Consider the following 16806-nt stretch of genomic DNA (forward strand, 5'->3'; position numbering starts at 1 on the left):
TATTTCCATTTTCCCAGGCTGGTTAGGCTTTGGTATAACCCAATTCAGCTGGGTTCAGGTGAAATAGGAGAACCTAAAACTCTGGGCACATTTCAAAATGGTTACTTCTCTCCTCCTCCTGCCCAGAGGATGAGGAAATTTAATCTGATATTCACTCTTAGAAGCTGATGAGTGTCCTGAAGGTAAACCCCTGAAAGTGTGGGGTCCCTTGCAAGGCTGGGACCCCAGTCATTTTTATCTCTCAAGCTCGTTTATCCTCAGTCTCCAGCAGTCACTCAATTACCCTTTCAGGGTTTCCACCAGTTACTCCAGCTCAGCTCTGGCTTCTGCTCCTCATAAGCTGTAATTCCCTTTATTCTCCTTTTTCTCCAGCCTTTGGGGTAGTAGATTGTCCTATGAGCTCCATTTTCCTATAGTTCTATGATCATCTTTTTTTTTTCTGCTTTTTTCTTATTGTGATGATGGCAGTGATGACTTTCAAACTTTTTACCTATCAGACTAGAAACTGGAAGTCTGTCTACAGCTAATATTTAATATTTCTATATGAATGCAACATTGTGTTATAATATAAATTTACAAAGACAATATCCATGAAATTATAAGTCCATTCTAAATCCTAGGTACTCTAGGAGAGTGAAATGGAGACTTGATCAAAAATATTTTGAAAATTCAAACTACCTAAGTCTAAATATGTAAGCATATGTGTAGAACCATATATGTATTCTAATGACCTCAGTAGAAGACTTTATTACTTTACATGTCTTTCTGTGATTTATTTATATTAAAAATGCAGAGACTCTAAATAGTTCACAGCTTGGACAATCACGACCCCATACACATGGAGGAACCAAGAAAAATGCTGCCCTTGATTCTGAACTTGACTGGGTTTGCTCACACGAGGAAGATGTAGAAGTAAAAATGTCTTTTATTCAGGTCACTTTGAGCATTATCTGCAGCAAAAGATAAATGAAGCAGAAGGTAACTAGGAGCCCAGGACACTGATAACTTTCATACAGTGATTATTTTTCTGTCTAATCAGCTTCAGAAGGGAAGTTGCTCCTCAGATACCATGGCCTTTTAGGAAAAATACTCCTAGAAAGTCAATTCTGGTGCTTCAGAAGAAGTCTGGGAAGAAGCAGGAAAAACTCCTTACATAGCAGATCCAAGTAAATGTATTAGTGTTACCACCCAAATATAAAAGAGAAACAAACCCAGTCTCACATTAGATGTCTTTTGGGGTGAACTTTTTAAACTTCTATTAATGTGACGTTTAAAACTGGAGAAAAAATAAAATAAAGGGAATTCCCTGGTGGTCCAGTGGTTAGGACTCTGTGCTTGTACTGCAGGGGGCCTGGGTTCAAACTGGAGAATACATCCCCGGTCACATGACCTATAAGAAAAGTATCCATGTTGTACATATAATGCTCTTTTGTACATGTCAAAATGCGTCATTATTTTATTTTCTATCACTTTGTTCTACTTTTTGAGGAAACAGAAGAACTGATAATGGTAAATAAGAATGACATACTTATGTTCTCCACGACAGGTTACATATATTTCTAAACACACAATGAGTATGTAACACATAAAATGTATGAAACTGACTCCAAGGTTTACTTTTGTACAATTAATAAAAATAATCTGGATAAAAATAAATCCCAATATAGAGAAAAACGAGGTTAATGTGAAATCTGGACAGCTGACTGGATGAGTGCAGCTGAAAAATTGCATAATTACATCCCTAATTGTGTATGTTTTTATAAAGCATAAGTCATAGGTCAAGTGTAAGCATTTGTTTTTATTTTGCAAAATGATCATGTCCAGTACACTGTATAAAGCCAAACTAACTAAGATTAATGCACAATCCTAATTTAGTGTGATTGGGACTTCCTGCTGGCATTTATGTATTGGTTTAAATGCATTAGAAAGCAACCATCTATTTATTATTTTTATTAGATGATCAAATGAGTCATATTTTTAAATGCTAATAATCAATATGAGTTTAACTAAAATCGTATCATTAAAAATGAAGGTATATGCTTACACCTAAAATTTACATTCTCTTCTGAATCTGAATCAGAATGGTCACTGTATCCAAACTTTATTCTTGTGGCTAGATGAACAAAAACCAATAAAAGGCTTACTAATAATTCTAGATTTATCAAATTTACTTTTGAAAACTTTTAATAGCAAGAATGTGGGGATGACATGAGAGAGTAATTAATGGCAGTGTGGGGTGATGTAAAGAACCTCTAACTAGTTGGCTTCTTATGTCCTCATTTCTGTATTAATCCACTGTGCATCAGCCATTTTAAAAAATTTTTCTCTCTGAATCTCTGTTTCCTTGTCCTTAAATTGAGTTAGTTGAACAAGTCTTTAAGGTCTTGTCTGCTTGAAAGGCTGTCTGAGTTTATGGAATCCCGTCCCCACGACCAAACGAAGCCAGGTTACATATGAATTACTCATGGAGGGCTTGCAACGTAATTTCTATTGAGGTTTACCAAAGACTCAGGTATTGAGTTGCCATTACTTCCTGCCTGGGGTGTTGAATACATACAAAGTTTCAAAAGTTTAGTTCAAAATAGGAAATTCATTTGAAACAGAGTTAGAAGTGATTTTTTTTAAAGTTATAAATAGGTGGTATATTTTACAAATTTCCTGACTTACATCCAATCTAGTTTGATTTTGTGAGACTCCATAAAAAACAGAAAGCTTTATTCCCATTGGCAGTACTATCTACCCATTGTTTTCAGTGTTCTTACACATGCCAGCAGGGCTATGCCTTATTGGCACCCGATTCTACAGGTGTGTTCTACAGTCATATTAAAAATGGTGATCAGAGGCTTCCCTGGTGGTGCAGTGGTTGAGAGTCCGCCTGCCGATGCAGGGGACACGGGTTCGGGCCCCGGTCCGGGAAGATCCCACATGTCGCAGATAGGCTGGGCCCGTGAGCCATGGCCATTGAGCCTGCGTGTCCGGAGCCTGTGCTCTGCAATGGGAGAGGCCACAACAGTGAGAGGCCCGCGTATGGCAAAAAAAAAAAAAAAATGGTGATCAGTATGCATTGAACACTTTGCATGACTGAAGCACTGTTCTAAGTTTCCATGTAGTAACTCACTTAATGGTCTTAACAGCGTGTCACTCCTGTGAAATGACTATTTTCCCCATTTTACTGAGGGGGAAACACAGAGATAGAGGGGCTAAGTTACTTTTTCAAATTACCCAGCTTGGAAGAATGACAGAGCAGGCTTTGAATTTAGATAGTCTGGTTCTGGAGTCCATCTCCTAAGTATTATCTCTATATGTGATCTAAATACTCTGGGTACCAACATATTTCCTGAAATTATAAGTTGGTATAAACCTTACTCAGGTAGTTTTCTATAAAAATACTAGAAAGATATTCTTTAACTGAAATCTAAGTTATAATTACAAAAATTTATTTGCAATGGATGGCACATACTACAGAATAAGAACAGTTTCCTAAATAATTACATATGCATAATTATATAGATGCTCAACTGCCAATTACAGTCATTGTTTTCTTCAGGTTCATGTCCAGTCCTTTTTTTGTAATCACTGTTGAAGGTCTTAGCTAAATGCAGTCAAGTGAAATATCCCAGTTCGTGTCTTTTTAGAATCCATTTCAACTTTTGGTGGTTTTCTGCAACATTTGAAAAATATCTCCATGCCATGATAATTACTATAAAAATGGTCATTTGCATTTGTTGGGATTTTTTACTACAATTATGTAGAATCCTGCACCTGGCACAGAGCATGGTACTTAGACATACTTTTGAGTAAACCTTAGAATTCTCAGGTTCCCTCTCCATGATTGACCTGAGCTGCCATCTCCATATACTCTATGCCTGGAACTCTATTTATTCCTTATTTAAATTCTTCTCAAAACTGAAGGGGTTCCCTTTATCCTGGTACGCATTCAGCAAAAGTCAGGCATAGTTATTCATTTAACAGTCACTCTTTCTTCTCCGTGGACTTCCTCTGCCTCCACAACTCCTTAAGCTGCCTCATGCTTTTAACAGAGGTTTTAGACTTCCCGATAAGAAGACACAGTTTCAGCCAATACATACTTACTGGACACATACAAAAGGCCAAGCCCTTTCAAGCTGAGTATGACTTAACAAAGATTACATGGCTCAGAAACAACGGACTAGGCTATGTTTCCTACCTAGTATTAGTCAATATTTTCCTTTCCTTTGGTACTTAACCATTTCATCGCTGGCATGTGTGGGCTGCAATATAATTGTAGAGACCGGCTGGTGGACACGACATAGATCTAATTTATTCATTGGATGTTAATGATGGGTTTTCTGAAAGAGTACACATTTTTAGTAGAAGTGCATTCTAACTAGGCATCCAACTAACACTGAATAATTAATGACCTATGCTGCTCCTCACAGGAAATTTATATTCATAATAGTCTTAATTGAAAATAAAATATTATTTTTAGAAAAACTTTTCTCTTCCTAGAGATAAATTGTCTTCGTGGAGGGGTTGATGTTCAGTCAACTTCAGAACCGAGGGTTTCTTCTTTCCTGATGTAGCCTCTGTTTTCTCAAGCTGGGAATCCTGTCTTGACATGGCTTACAGATAGAGTTCAGTATCAGTAAGATCACTTATGTGATCTGTGAGAAGGCACACATAAGCATTCGAATACATACCGAGATAAACTAAACCTTCTGGGAAAGGAACACGAGTATGATTAGAATTGAAGAATGAAAAAATACCAAGCATTCCAATCCTTGTTGCTTTTCTAATAGCTGAGGCCATTTTGGTATTGGATTATCCCTAAAAAAATAGAGGAATAGTCTGGCTTGCTGAGTCTTGGGAGGTTTTATTGATGTGTTGGAAGCAGCCTGAAAACAAGAATGTAAATATTTGTTGCACAGCTCTCAAAATAAGCGGTGTTAATAGGGCTTACATATTAATAAAATGCTTATATTTTTTGCCACTGACAATTTTGCTTTTGACCTGGAGATGTTTGCCCTTGGAAGATACTTTCTCAGGAGCTCTCAGAACATTGTGGCACACTGCTCAGATTTTGTTCCTTTTCCTATTGCTCAGCATCAGTAAATTTTACATATTATTTTTTCACATACCAAACAGAAGATATTGAAGGAAAATATTCTAAGATAAAAGGGACTGTGCACCATCACTGAGTGGGCCTATTTAACAGAAAAGCCAATACAAGATAAAAGTGAAAGTGTATGATAGATAGATAAGATAGTAGATAGATGATATATTGATAGGTAGGTAGATAGATAGATAGACAGATAATTCTGGATAAGAAATAGCAACTAAAAAAGCTTGGTTTCCTGATCTCTATCATTTGTAAGGAAGTTTAAAATTCCTTCCCCAAACCCAATTCTGACTGAAGACATCCTCAGCATTTTACTTTACTTAATCTCTCTCTCTCTCTTAATTTGCTCCATCTTCAGCTCTGGAGATAAGAGGTAGGAAGACTAATTAAGAAAAAGAAAATGCAAATGAAGAGGGACAAAATGAATGAGGAAAGCTGGAGAAAGAAAGTGTTGTCAGAGCAGCATAATTTTGTTCAGAAATAGGGTGTAGAGTTTAAAAAACTGAGATCTTTTTTAAATGTTCATGTCTCTTCCATTTGTATCTTAAATAAAGATGTAAAAGAAAATTCTACAAGGCTTAGGAGTAGCAAAGGAAGACTCTTATGTAAAAGTTCCATGTTACATCCATAGATATGTTTATTGAACTCTTTTAAATATAAACATAAGTCAGTGCAGTGGACCGTATAAATTGTACCTGGTGGTCCAATGTTTTACATGACTCATTTTAAATAAAATATCTTTGATCAGACAGTGATCGGAAACAAAAGATTAAAGGGAAAACCATTTTTGGTCTCAGAATTTTCAAAGAATCACTGTGTCCTTTGTTGGCATAAAATGTATTAATTTAGGAAAATTACAGATCATTTCTGGAAGGTCATTCAATCAAAACGTGGAGAGTCATGTGGCACAGAAGACAAAAAGATCCAGCCGAATCCAACGGGGTTTGAAAGAGTCCATCGATCTTATTAATAATGAAAAGATGCAAAGTTGGTATCATATGAAATTTATTCTAACCTGAAATGCTAGAATTGATTTGTGACAAGTTCCAGTCTTACAACTTTAAAGAACACTTGAAAGTGAGGTCTGATTCCTTTCCTTTTATGCGAAAGTATGAAGTCATGTTTGAATCTTGGCAACACAGCAACATGCTTCTTAGCTTTCACTTGGAATTAGGTTTCTGATGGTTTTAAAATTTTTTTCTAAACTTTTTTTAAAGACAAGGTTTCCTTAATTGCCACACATTTTGCCATTAAATGGAATTGCATAATACATCAGTTAATGTTGGTCTCAATGAAAAATGTATTGTACCTAATGCTAATCATAACAGCTCACACTTACTGTTTATTCTGTGTCAGGCGCTGTCATAAGAATGTGGAATGTATTAGCTCCTTCTATATCTCAGCAACGCTATTTTATAAGTTCCTGATGTGAAACCCATCTTACAAATAAGGAATCTGTGACCCAGAAATAATCATTTAACGGTGGGAGAAAACTACATGAAGAGTATTTCCTGGACACCAAGTTCTAAGGTGGCAGAAATCAGAGTGACCCACACAAAGTAATTGTTCAATTAAATATTTAACTAATGCAGATGTTGTAGGCTGTTCACTTGTTATAATGGATTTAGACATATCAGTCTCCTCAAACTGTGTGTATGAGGCGTCTTAAAAATATTTCACATCAAGTTAAGTGAATTGACATATGCCTTATTCCTGCTAACCATTGGTTATCTGTAATATATAGATTATTATAATTATTATGACATTTTAAATAAAGTCCCACCAATGCTGCAATTGAGAGATGAAAACACCATTCACAATTCACTTTCTTTCCTCATTGCCCTGGGAAATATTCTAAAATGCCCAATTCAGATTTCCCTTATTTAAGGTGTTTTGACCTGAGTTTTTCATCAGAGTGATTATGGCTAAAACAAAAATCTTGATTTTAGCTTCAGAACTTTCCCATGCCCTGGATTAGGATTCTAGCTTGTGATATTCAAATGAGTTCTTTCAAAACTCCTATATATTTCACAGAAACCAAATGGTTGACAGAAATATGATCTCACCAGAGGCTTAAAAAAGACTAGGAATGTTGAATTGTATGAAAAGACAGTATTTCCTTAAAGGTGCTCATGCACGTGAGAATCCTGGAAAAGCTGAATCAGTGTTTCAGTAAAGTTGACAAATTTCTACAGTTTTTCATAGTTTCCCTTTCCAGGAGGTGGAAATGTGTGGCTAGAATGTTAACACAATGATTGGCTTACCTAAAACATCTGAATTACATAAGTCTTCAAAACCTCTCAGAAAAGTTGCTGAGTTTCCTTCCTTCTGAAGTATCAGCAGATGTAGGCACTAATTTGTGATAGTGCCACACTTTCAGGGAAAAATGTCACTAACGTTTTCTTGTATGTTGAATACTTTCTCTTTAAAATGCATTAAAAATGAAAAATGCTTTTGCTAGAGCTTTTTCTTTTTACTTAATGCTTACAATAAAAAAAGAAATGTAACATATTACGATTAGCTTCTAAAGTGATATATTCTCTTTAGGATAATGTTCCATCCTGCTGGACTTTTAATTACATTACAATCACTCCTGTGAAACAACTAACCTGGGCGTGAGTGGATGAGTGAATCCGTAGGAATTCAGTGTTTCTCTTCTGTAGTTTTCTTTGACCTTGGGTAAATCACTTTGGTTTTCCTTGTTTAAAAAAAAAGGAACAGTGAACCTCAGCATATATACATCGTCTTGGGCTTCTTGGGAGGCTTATTACAATAAAGAGGCAGAATTTCTCAGATAATAAGTAGCACTGGTATAGGCAAAATCTGATCCACAGCTTTTGAAAAAAAGGCATTTGGTGGATACAAAAAAAAAAAAAAGAGCTGGGTTAAAGAGGTACCTTGAGGGTAAAACACCTGTCTGAAATATGTTTTAATTTCTGTATGGTCTACCAAAGTGCCTTTAACACACTGTTTCCAATCAATACACTTTGGATCATTAGATTAGTGAAGATAAATCCAGTTACTGACTGTGAATAGAGTACCCAGATTCTAATTGATTTTCAGAAATAAAATTGCAAGACATCATGGATTTGAAATTTCTGTTCAGTCACCTCCTATCAGACTTATTGTTCAGTAATGCATATATCTCATACTATTTCATGTCTGATTGAAGGAATGACCATGAGGTAGATTCCCAGAATGATACTTGTCATTATCTCTTTTTTTAATATATATATAATATATTATAATATTATATATAATTTTTATATTTGTATACAATATGTATTATTTAATATTACATTTATATATAAATATTATATCTTTATATATATTTGTATATATAAATATATATACTATAAAAATATATATACTTTTAATTTTAGATGAGTATAGATTTAAAGAAAAATATCAGTAATAGTAGAGATTCCTATATATCTCACACCCAGTTTCCTCTGTTAACACCTTACATTGGCATTGTACATTTGTTCCAATTAATGAACTAATATTGATACATCATTATTAACTAAAGCCCACCCATCATTTAGCTGCCTTTAGTTTTTACTACATTTTTTTTCTGTTGCAGGATCCCATCCAGAATACCAGGTTATATTTAGTTATGTTTCCTTAGACTCCTCTTGGCTGTGACAGTTTTCCAGACTTTCCTTGTTTTGAGGACCTTGAGAGTTTTGAGGAATACTGGCTGGGTAGTTTCTAGAAAGTCCCTCAGTTGGAATTTGTCTGACATTTTTCTCATGATGCACTGTGGTTGTGGGTTGTTGGGAAGAAGACCACAGAGGTTAAGTAGCACTCTCATTCCATCTTCCAAGGTCACATATTACCAATGTTACATATAACTTTTGATGCTAATCTTGACCCCCCCAGCTGAGGTAGTGTTGTCACATCTCTCCACTGGGAAGTGACTGTTTTACCCTTTTCCAATTCTACTCATTAGAAGGGAGTTTAGATGTGCAACTCACTTAAAGAGTGAGGTTATGGCCCACCTTACTGAGGACAAAGTATCTACGTACCTACATAAATTACTTGGAATTCTTCTTCACAGGAGATCTAGCTTTCCAACATTTATTTTCATCAATATGGACTCATGGTTATTTATCTTACACTCTATAATCCAATGGTATTTTATTTATTTACTTTCTCTAATTTTTTGGTCAATTTCTTGGGATTATACAGGCAGAAATGTTATCTATGAATAAAGGGAGTTTAACTTCTTCCTTCCCTACCTGTATGTTTGTTATTTATTTTTCTTGTTTTATTGAACTAGATAGGGATTCTAGTATCATGTTGAATTGAGATGGGAAAATTGGACATCTTTGTTTTGTTTCTGATCTTAGGGATAAAGCATCTAGTATCTCACCATTAACTATGTTGTTAGCTGTAGGTTTTAATAAGATTTTTTTTAACCAAGTTGAGGATGTTCCCACATGTTCCTAATTTCTAAAGAGTTTTTTATCATGAACAGGTGTTGGATTATGTCAAAGGCTTTTTCTGCATGTATGTATATGATCATATGATTTACTTTCTTCAGTCTGTTGATGTTATGGATTGCATTAATTGATTCTGAATGTTGAGTCAGTTGCATATTTGGAATAAGTCCCACTAGAACAGTCTTTATAATTTTTTAATACATTGTAGATTTAATTTTCTATTTTGTTAAGGATTTTTACAACTATATTCATGGATTTTTGCATCTATATTCATATATATTGGCCTGTAGTTTTTCTTTTTTTGCATGTCTTCATCTGATTTTGGTATTAGGGTAATGCTGGCCTCATAGGATGAGTTAAGAAGTGTTCCTTATGCTTCTAGTTTCTGGAAAATATTGTGAAAAAATTGGTGTCATTTCTTTCTTAAATATTTGATAGAATTTACTAATCAAATCATTTGATCTTGTCCCTTCTTTTTTTGAAGATAATTAATTATTGATTTGATTAATTTAATATATGTGAGACTATTCAGATTCTCTCTTCTTGTGTGAGTATGGTAGTTTGTAATTTTCAAGGAATTGATCAATTTCATATAAATTATAAAATCTGTGGGCAGAGAATAGTTCATGATATTCCTTTATTACCATTTTAATGTCCATGGAAACAATAGTGATGACCACTCTTTCATTTATGATATTGGTCTTTTTTAAAAAAATCTCTCCTTTTTCTTAGTCTGGCAAGACATTTATCAATTTGATTCATGTTTTCAAAGAATCATGTTTGGGCTTGATTATTTTCTCCATCGTTTCCCTGTATTCAATTTAATTGATATCTATCTGCTCCACTTTTTTTCTTCTTTATTGTATTCTGTTTACTTCAGATTTAGTTTTCTCTTGTTTTTGTAGTATTCTAAGGTGGGAACTTAGAATATTGATTTTAGATCTCTTTTTTCATTTCTAGAATTTGCATTTATTAAGGAGAATGCTCTAGGTGTGTTTCACAGTGATGATTGATCTCTTCTCCCTGCCAGAGTATTGAAGTGTTCTTTCTTAGTTCTCACTGCGATAACTAGGTGGGGTTCCTGGAAGTAATATCTATGAAGGTTTGGGGAGCCCCTAAGACCGCAACCCTAGGACTTTCTCATTCTCATGTTAGTTGAGACCCAGCCTTCATCTACTTGTCAAAATTATCATTTAAGTGCCATTCCTACCCGTTTACGCCTCCATTGGCTTCTGCTCCTGATAAGCGAATTCAGTAGGGACTCTCTGAATTTGCCTATCTCTCCAGATTTGGGATGATGGTTTGCTGGTAGTTCTCTAACGGGTTCAAGATAAATTGTTGGCTTTCAATTTGCTAAGCTTTACTTGTTGTAAGTACAAGAGTGAAGACTACCAAGGTCTTTACATGTTAGAGCTGGAACAAGAAATCTTGCCATTATATTTTTTCATTCTTACTTTATTTTTTTAATTAAAAAGTTAAGAACTTAACCTTTCTTCTATTCTTAGAGGGCATATACAGAAGATCATTCTGTCTGATCTCTTTAGATAAATACCTGCTTTGGGATAAATTATTTTTTAAAATATTCTTCCTCTTAAACATTCTATTTTCCTCTTAAACAACACTATTGTACAGATTTTTGTTCAGACATATTTAAAATTTTTATAAAAATTGCTTTTATTATAAGTCCAGACTCAACTCCTCATAATACATAATTATCTGATAAACCATAACTTAGGAAAATAAAATTTTTAAGAAGGAAAATAGTACATTTAATATGTTGTTTATACAAGCGAATATAACCAGAGTTTAAAAGAGCACTTAAGTGTTCTGATTCTTTTTTGTGTTGTGTGGGTAAATTTCTTCTCTTCCAAGAACGTTTTAAAGTACCTTTTTAAAGAGTGGTCTGTTGGATCCAGTATGAGAACAATCCTTCTTCAAATAAAGCTTAATTGAGGGCATTTTGTAAGGATTGATACTTAAATTTATGTCTCTGGAAGTTTTATACTTTGTAAAGTTACAAAATGCAAACTAATCTCATAAGGAGTAGTGAGGTAATAGAGTTTATAATTTTTCTCCTGAAGAGAGTGGAATAAAAGGTAAAACTCAATGGTAAGAAAGGCATCAATTTTTGTTGTTGTTGTCATCATATGGTTTTTAAGCTCCCCTTCCCTTGCCCTGCAACAAAAGGGAATTAGAAAAATTCAGCACAGATTACGAAAAGTGATCTATGACATATACACAGTGTTTTTAATGTTTCCTTTTGTTTTGTGGAAATTTACATAAAAATCATCAGTATTTTCCAAGATAACAAATTTAAGTAAAGCTCTGAAGCTTTACTTTACAGGTAATCCTGGTTTTCTATATTCACCAAATCAAAGCAATAAGAAATGTTCCTAAACTGTAACATGTGACTTATTTAATTCATTTGTGAAACTAGACTGCCTTTTTTTAGGACATCTTTGAAAGGGGTCTCATTTTGGCTCTAGTTCACCCATGCATTTAATCAGTATTATTATAGCTTCAAATGGTTACATGTTGAAAGGATAATGGCAATAGTTACAAGTACTTTATAGTAGATTTTTCATGGAGGTTGCATTTCAAATGGTTTAAGACTCATAAGAAGATGAGTGCAGAGGGTGTCTGCTAATGTAGTGTCCCAATCAGAATTTTTTTCAACCATTTTTACAATTGAAGTATACTTAACTTTCAAAGTTGTGTTAGTTTCAGATTACAGCAAAGTGATTCATATATATATATGTATATATATTCTTTTTCAGATTCTTCTCCATTATAGGTTATTATAAGATATTGAATATAGTTCCCTGCCTTATACAGTAGGTCCTTGTTGTTTATCCATTTTATATATAGCAGTGTGTATATGTTAATCCTAAACTTCTGAGTTATCTCTCTGTCCCCCAGTAGACTTTTATAAAAGCAGAATATATGCTTCTTCCAGCCCACAAAAGCAATTACTTAATATCCATTATGAATTCTTACACTCTTGATGATGTGGTAGAAATCCTGAATAAACTATAAGAAGATAGATAATTCTCGTGGTCTCATGATTCTTTATGCCAAGGGTCTTTCAATAGCCTAGGATAGCTCAGGAGTTCTTTCTTATTCCCTGCACTTTACCCTTTTATCTTGAACTCTGTCATCTGAAATCTCCATGGAACAACCATTGAAAGGAGTCTGGTTAATGATCTCCTGGAACTGTGTACTTTTGCATGAGAACCACTGACCGTACTGCCCCATATACGTTTGATGAGCATAAATAAAGCATTTCACAGGAACTGAGTACCATTTGATATACTGCAAAATTCCAGATATTCGAACTTTACCATTACCTAGTCATATCGTTCTGTTCTAAACATGCTTCTTCACTTTTTGACTAATAATATATTTCATGAGAAGTAGGCAAATGTGATTTTTATCAAAGTAAGGATAGTCAGGATCATAGGGTTATTTCTTCACTATCTTGTTGGTCAAATATCAGCAATTCCACATAAGTAAAAGAATTAAAACTAGAAACATAAATGAGAAAGCTGGATTTCTAACTGAAAACTTCTGAAAAATACTTTTTTCCTTTTTAATGGTCAGTGTCTTTTTAAAAAAATTATTAATTAATTTAGTTAGTTATTTATTTTTGGCTGCATTGGGTCTTCATTGCTGTGCGTGGGCTTTCTCTAGTTGCGGTGAGCTGGGGCTACTCTTCATTGCAGTGTGTGGGCTTCTCATTGCGGTGGCTTATCTTGTTGTGGAGCTCGGGCTCTAGGCATGCGGGCTTCAGTAGTTGTGGTGCAGGGGCTCAGTAGTTGTGGCTCACGGGCTCAGTAGTTGTGGCTCGCAGGCTCTAGAGCACAGGCTCAGTAGTTGTGGTGCATGGGCTTAGTTGCTCCTCAGCACCATGTCCCCTGCATTGGCAGGAGGATTCTTAACCACTGCACCACCAAGGAAGTCCCGGTCAGTGTCTTTTTATTGTGAAGAAAAACTCTACAAAATTGAGATATTATTGGCATTACTGATAAAAAACAAAACAAAACAAAACAAAAAAGAACTTTGGTCAGGCTCTCCCAGTATGTTTCCTGGTATTGCTTAGTGCTCAGTGTTAGTTGCTCTGATGCCATGTTACAGAAGCTACAATTTTAAAACTGGTTCTCTAGGTTATAGCATTTCTGACAAATTAATAACGTGATGCTTTGCTCAGCCCATGAGATTTTCCACTACATATTCCCCAACTGTTATCTACAATATGATGACAACTCGTAATTTGTCAAGAAGTAAGGAACAGCAGGAGCAGCTCTGAGATACACACAAATGAATCCCTAGCATAGAGGGGTGGGCAATGGTCATTTTGAAAATTCACGTCATTGCCTCTTTTTTCCTTTCTTCTGCATGTTTTACTCCTCTCTGTGACACATCCACACATAGACTAGAGCAAAGGCCAAATATAGGTAAAGATTAAAAATACTTTTCGTGCATTAGTATAATGATCAAAATCTCTTGGGAAAAGTATTGATGGTTCTTTCAAAGTTTGCACTCTCTGATATGACAGGGAAACAGTCAACTCCAATGTAGCCTTGCAAATGGTCAGTTGCCCCAAATAAACAATGATTTATGTCAAGTGAGATGCTGCTCTCATTTCTCTTCCTACTTTGTGCTCCCAGCGAGGAGAGGAATGGTATTTTCTAAATAAGTTATTTGAAGGTTGCAGATGCGATTGGCTGGACAGAGCTGGAAGCATGACGTTGCGATCTGCTGCTGCCTGCGGTGGGAGCCTATCAAGCGCTCATCAATATTTCAGCATATACGGTGTAATTAATTTCCCATGATGTGAAACTGGAGATAGAAACACTAGCAGAACAGGGGACTTTTCAAATTGTTTTCCTACGGGAAAAGACAAAAACACACTGTAACCAAGGCAGGGAAAACTTAGAGTTGATGTGAGAGACCCTAAGAATAAAATAAAAATAAGTGCCAGAATCAGCAGAAAATAAAGGGCACTTAAACATTTAATTCACTTTTCTTTTACATAAAATGGTAATGAAAGAAGTGCTATGGGATTGACACATATACACTATTGATACTATGTATAAAATAGATAACTAATGAGAACCTACTGTAGAGCACAGGGAACTCTACTCAGTGCTCTGTGGTGACCTAAATGGGAAGGAAATCCAAAAAAGAGGGGATATATGTATACATATAGCTGACTCACTTTGCTGTACAGTAGAAACGAACACAATATTGTAAAGCAACTATACTCCAATAAAAATTTTTTTAAGAAAGAAAGAAGAACTAGCGCTTTGAAAGCTATAAAGAAAAAAAAAGAAACTGACGTAGAAATTGATGGTTTACAGATTTTAATAAAAACATAATAAAATGGTTCTTTTTGTTTTTTTAATTTATTTTTTATAATCATTGTATCAGTTTCAGGTGTAAGGAGGTTCTTTTTAAAATAACTTTGGTTATTTTAAAACCAAAGTTATTTTGGTTATTTTGGTAACTTGGCTGATACCCTCTAATACACTCTAATAACTTCTTCAAACTCAAAGCAGGTATAAAAAGACTATGTAAAAATCTGTTGCCAGAATCTAGGAGACGTTTACACTGAATGTAACCCACTCACTGCCTGAAAGGGACTAGCTTGCCCATCTAAAAGTGAAGAGGAAGGTCTTTCATGGATTCTTCCTCCTCCTCCAGGTCTCTTGCTGAGAAAGTCCAGGTCTGTACAAGTAACATATTAATCTATCTGCCCATGGTGTGAGTGTGCTTTTCTAGTCAGAGTGCTGTGGAGAGTCCTAAGTTCCTCAGTAACCCACCCTCTGGTGGTAAAAGACAGTGAAAAAAACTGTAAATGGCACCAACTGAATGTTTAGAACAGTGGGGATTTAAGCGGACATGGGAGACCAGCACTGGTACGTTGAATCTAGAGATGCATATTTCCCACAAGAAAACAGTTAAGGAAAAGTGAAAAACATGAAGAGGTAGATAATTGAAAGTCATGTGTTATGAGTATTATAAAATAGTTTTCTTATTTCATCTCTCCAAGTGTCAGAGATCTGGGTAGTGGGTGAGAAGATGACCATCTAAGGATAGGATAGCTGCACAAGATGAAAGCCTGCCTGAGGCTAGTAACCCAGAAATCAACTTCCTACCTGTAGACCTATGTTGGAAGGGGGTCCAGAAATATCTGAGCTGGTTGAGAACTGGAATGTGAACAATCTATGTAGTAGGTCTGCTGGCTGTACCTAGAGAGATCTTAACTTTTTCAAAATTAAGTGGACAAAATAGCCTACCTGGGGCTTATAAAAATATTGTAAAATAAGCAAATCAACAAGGCATCATGCTGCAGGATTTAGATGAAGGAAAGGTCAGTGGAAATAATATAATATGGAAACCAGAGAAAACTAAGTTTAATTATAATATAATTTCAATAAATGCTATTGATATATTCAGTAGCACACAAAAAAGGGGGCCTCTATAAAATGAGAGCAGAAATATGTGAGCTAATTTAATCTGAGGGAAAGTTAATAACTTGAGATGGAAAAGGGGCTACACAAGTAAAAATGCAAGATGAAAATTGACATCTGTGCTGGAGGCATGATGAGCAGAAATGACACCACCAAAAGTTGAGTCAGAAATGTGGAGGACTGATGTGAGGAGCTACCACAGAAAACAGATGGAGACTAGTTAAAAGTGGCATGTGGAGACTAAAGACTTTGGGAAGAGAGCGTGGAGCTTTGCATGTGTTCCTGACTAAGAAACTATAACAAAGGAGGTACAGGCAATAGTCAAAGCAAGGAAGTTTTCCCAAGTTGAAAAAATTACTTAAGAATGAAAATTAAATAGAATTATATAGGCTATGAAAACAACCAACCAAAACATTCACATTAACTACCCTACAAAAACAACCACCACCAAGACAATCAGAAACCAGATTATCTAGAACAGCACAACAGTTATGATGGCCTCAGACTTCTCTGAGACCCTCAAGTCAGAAAACAATTACAATACATATATTTAAATTCTGTAGAAATATTTTGATATACAATTTGCATTGAATAGACCCAATATTTCATGAGCATATGGATCAAATATGCAGTATGTTAAGTGGAAGAAATGTTATCATGCATTATTCTATTAATATGATATTCTGGAGAAAGCAAAACCATAGGGAAAAAATAAGTCTAGTAGTGGCCAGGGTCTTGGGGTTGGGGGGTGCTTACCTACATAGGAGCACATGGGAACTTTTAGTGTGAC

The sequence above is a fragment of the Leucopleurus acutus genome, assembly GCF_964270905.1.
Source record: "Leucopleurus acutus genome assembly, chromosome: 12".
Classification (NCBI taxonomy): domain Eukaryota; kingdom Metazoa; phylum Chordata; class Mammalia; order Artiodactyla; family Delphinidae; genus Leucopleurus; species Leucopleurus acutus.